Below are 4389 nucleotides of genomic sequence, written 5' to 3'. Positions count from 1 at the left end.
CCTCCTAGAAGGTGGCATACAGTATAGGACACCACAGTATGGCTATTGATGGTGGAGGAGAGAAATTCTGGCAATGGGGCTCCAAGGAGTGGGGTGGGATTCTTCTGGTCATGTGTCTCCTATGGGAGACCATAGTCCCACAGGTCTATGAGAACAATTGCCTACAGAAGCCATAGAGCATTAGCTTCTCCCTTTGATCTTCTGTGACCTGCTTTGATTTGTGTTTGTGTGTTTTCTATGAGTTACTGGGGATGCCCATTTACAGTGCCCATTTATATAGCAGTAGCTTTAGATAGGGTGGGTATTTGGACTGACCGGCATGTAGTGTGGTTCACCGGCCTATATGAGTTCACGTCCATCAGTGGTTGGAATTTAAGGTCTGGTAAAGATGCAAAATTTAAGTAGTTTTGACCCTCCTCTAGGGCTGGACAACATCTGACTACCAACAAGATGGTATTCATCTATACCAACAATTGTGAGTAGTCAGCTATATGACTTCTGTCCCTCCAGAAAAGACCTTATGTGAATGGCAACATCAAACACATATGCTAGACGCTGTTACTTATGTTAACTAAATTAATTTGCAAAACAAGCCTTGTGAGGTGTGGAATGATTCTCCCGATTTTTATGGATGAGGTAACTAAGGTCAAGAAACTTAAAAATTCATAAAGGTGTCTGTTGTGTTGGAAAGGAGATGTGGCTAAGTCCAAACTTGTGCCTCTTGACGTATGCTACGGCCTGTGAGTTCAGATAGGCTAGAAAAATTGGTCTGTGGTTGTTCTTAGCTTGTTTCAGTCCAACTTTTGCATCTAGAAGTGGAGGTTAATGCAGTGTGGAACCACACTCTTCCTTCTATGATAGAGACAGGAAAAGAAGTTGAACCCGTATCTGGGATTTTCCTGACACGTGTTAGCCAATGACTTGTGCAAGGCTCCTCTTTGTCCTAAAAGCACACACACGACAAGGTAACTGGCAAATGGGTGGATCTCCCTTCCAGTTTGTAGCGTGTCAGTTTTTAGAAGTTCAATCTTGATGGAAAGATTTGAAGCGAGGGGATATTGCTGAGGAAAAAGTTACGAAGATTGAACCAGATCTTGTGAAGGATAAGTGGAAACTGGTAGAGGAGGAAATCCCCAGCACTGGCGAAGATATGGAAGCAGAAAAGAAACTTACAGGGCATCAACAATGAGCAATTCAATTTGAGTGGAATGTAAGGCGTTCGAAGTGAAAGTTTTGGAAGTAAGAGGGGTGGGTATATAGAACATGGAAGACTTTAAATACCAGGTCCAGGAGTATGGATTCTACTCAGTAGGCAATGAGGAGTCTATTAAATAAAATCTAAGCAAAAATTAGAGCCCTGCAGGGGAGGAAAACTTTTGTTTTATTTTATTTTTTGAGATAGAGTCTCACTCTGTCACCCAGGCTGGAGTACATAGGCACAATGATGGCTCACTGCAGCCTTCGCCTCCGGGTTTCAAGTGATTCTCCTGCCTCAGCCACCTAAGTAGTTGGGCCCGGCTAATTTTTGTATTTTTGGGTTTTGCTATGTTAGCCAGGCTGATCTCGACCTCAAGTGATCCACCTGCCTTGGCGTCCCAAAGTGCTGGGATTACAGGCATGAGCCACCGCTCCTAGCCTTATTTTTAGATACAGGGTCTCAGTCTGTTGCCCAGGCTGGAGTGCAGTGGCGTAATTATAGCTCACTGCAGCTTCAAACTCCTGGGTTCCAGTGAGTCTCCTTTTTCAGCCTCCCAACTAGCTCGGATTATAAGTGCATGCCACTGCACTCAACTTCTATTGCATCTCTTATTGCCTCAATGTTTAACTTTTTGGATTTGATGCCTTTATAGTGCTCCTTATAAAGCCCCTGGTCTGAGCCATCGTTATCTGTTGCCTAACGCTTTTCATAACCTCTTAACTGGGCTCATGGCTTTTATTCTTGAGACTATCCATACACAGAAGGCAGAACAATGTCATGAGAGCAGAAATCTGATCTCATCCCTCATCTTCATAAAACCCTTCCATGGCTTCCATTACATTTAGATTAAAATTCAAATGTCTCTGCACCTCCACAATGTCCTGTGTGTTTCCATCCCTGTCAAGACCTCTGATCTTACCTCCTACCTCTCTCCTCGGTTCACAGTGCTCCATTCTCACTGACTCCTGGCTATTCCTTGAACACTCAGTGGGGTCCTGCCCCTGGACCTTTACTCTTGCTGATTCCTCTACTTGGAATGTTCTCCTCCAAGATTCCAACATGGCTGTGCCCTCCCCCACCCAGTGCTACTCAGATCTCTACTCAAATGTCAGCTGTTCCACAGCCACCCTCCAACTAGCTGTCTTGACGGCACTCTACTACCTGAAATTAAACTTTAATGATTTATTTGCTTTTTGCTTTCTTTTTGAGACAGAGTCTTGCTCTATTGCCCAAGCTGGAGTGCAGTGGTGCGATCGCGGCTCACCGTAACCTCAACCTCCTGGGTTTCAGTGATCCTCCCACCTCAGCCTCCTGAGTAGCTGGAACTACAGGCACATGCTGCCATGCCTAGCTAGTTTTTTTTTTTTTTTTTTTTTTTTGTAGAGAAGGGATTTTGCTGTGTTGCCCAGTCTGGTGTCTTGTTTATTTTTTGTATTGCTCATTAAAATGTAAGTTCTGTAAAGGGAGTATTTTGCCTACTTGTTCATTGTGCTATCTCCAGCACCTAGAACACTCCTGGACAATAGCACACGACAGGTATTCCTGAATGAATGATGATTATTACTGGGGCTTCCTTTACAACTTGGAGAGAAAGCAGTTTCATTATTCAAAAAATGTATTATCTACCTATACATGTTTTCTTCATTTACCACATCTCCACATTTACCCCTTATGACTTTTGCAATTTCCAAATAAATGGCATCCATTGTAGGCATATTAATGGCAGTCTGCAAGTAGCAAAGTTCATTTCTGATTTGAATTCTTTTGGCTGCTGTGAATAGTTTTTCTCTGGTTGTTAGTAATTAAAACAAACAAGCAGAAAGACTTATATTATTCTATCTCATTGCCAAATTGGATATTGCTCAACTCAAAATTAAATGTACACACACCCATAAAACTAGCCAAACTGGCTATTACAATTACATAAAGTTCCTTGTGTTCATTAGCAGTGTTGCCTTTCATGGGTTTATCCTGTTTGGCATATACATCAAAGTAACAGTCATAAAGACTTCTACAAAAATTTGGAGCATGTAGATGTGGAAAAATTTTTAAGATTTTTTTTTGTTTTTTTCCCAGCTACATTGCAACAAAAGCATACCTTGTTATTATGACAAAAAGCTTAAGGCACGACATAGAAAAAATTCAGTATTTTGTCAAAGCTTGGTAATCTAAGCCCATGGCCAGAATCACCTAAAAATGGCAGATATGATTCAGTTTTGTATTCTGCATTTTGGGAATTAGTGTTATTGGAATACCAGCCCTGATCTCTTTAGTGAATGATTCATTTACTAACGTGATTAACAATTCTGAGAGCCAGCCATGTTAGCCACTAATACCAGATTTTTAGAAGCTGCCTAGGTTTAATGGAACTGTGGGTATGTCCGTTTGAACTGGGGTGGCAGTAGGAGGTTCTAAATCTGCTGTTCTGATTTTTAGTGGTTTTATTTGAACCCAGAGAATGAACTTCTTATGATTTCCACTGCAGCATATTTTTTATGGGTGGTTCCTATTCATGAGAAAAATAAAATAATAACAGATAGTTTAGGGGAATTAAGAATAAAAATGAGTGATGAAGCTTCCCTCATAGATTCAGTTCATAGAGGTTTGGGGAATGTGATGAGTTAAAAAAAAAAAAATTAGCTTCAGTTCATTGATCCAAAGGCATGGCTCTGTATCTTTTTGAATATAAGGAATTCAAAAAAATTGGGGCAGGTCAGATTGGGTTTGTTATATTATTATTTCTTTACATGTCTGTGTCTTTGTGTGTGTGTGTGTGTGTGTGGTGGGTTGGGGAGGGTTTCCAATACATACTGGAAAACCTGCTAGACAAATTTTGAAAGACCTGTAACACATATGTGTTTGTTTATTTAAAAACCGTATTTTCTTTTTTGTCTGTAGATACAGGGTCTCACTATGTTGCTTAGGCTGGTCTTGAACTCTTGGCCTCAAGCAATCCTCCTGTCTGAGCCTCCCAAAGTGCTGGGATTAGAGCATGTGTGCTTCTAAGAGTAGACTATGAGTTTCTTGGCGGCAGAACCTTATTCATGTTTCCCACTGTCTGGCATGGCACTGTGTGTAGCTTAGTAACAATGATGGCTGTGACGATGCTGATAATGGCCTCTATTACTCAGTTTCCTCTATGCCAGGCACTATGCTAACTGCTTTGCATACATTACCTTATTTAATTCTCA

The 4389-nt window shown here is 41.2% G+C and overlaps 1 non-coding gene across 1 annotated transcript; it reads right to left on the bottom strand.

Moving 5' to 3' along the window:
* Positions 1 to 3989: 3989 nt before the first annotated feature.
* LOC111522477 lies at positions 3990 to 4051 on the bottom strand. The gene has a single exon (XR_002725255.1). It is a non-coding gene; the product is annotated as a U7 small nuclear RNA (small nuclear RNA).
* Positions 4052 to 4389: the final 338 nt, after the last annotated feature.

The sequence above is a fragment of the Piliocolobus tephrosceles genome, chromosome X, assembly GCF_002776525.5.
Source record: "Piliocolobus tephrosceles isolate RC106 chromosome X, ASM277652v3, whole genome shotgun sequence".
Taxonomy (NCBI): Eukaryota; Metazoa; Chordata; class Mammalia; order Primates; family Cercopithecidae; genus Piliocolobus; species Piliocolobus tephrosceles.
The sequence above is the reverse complement of the archived record's forward strand: the minus strand, read 5'-3'. Positions and strand labels throughout refer to the sequence as shown.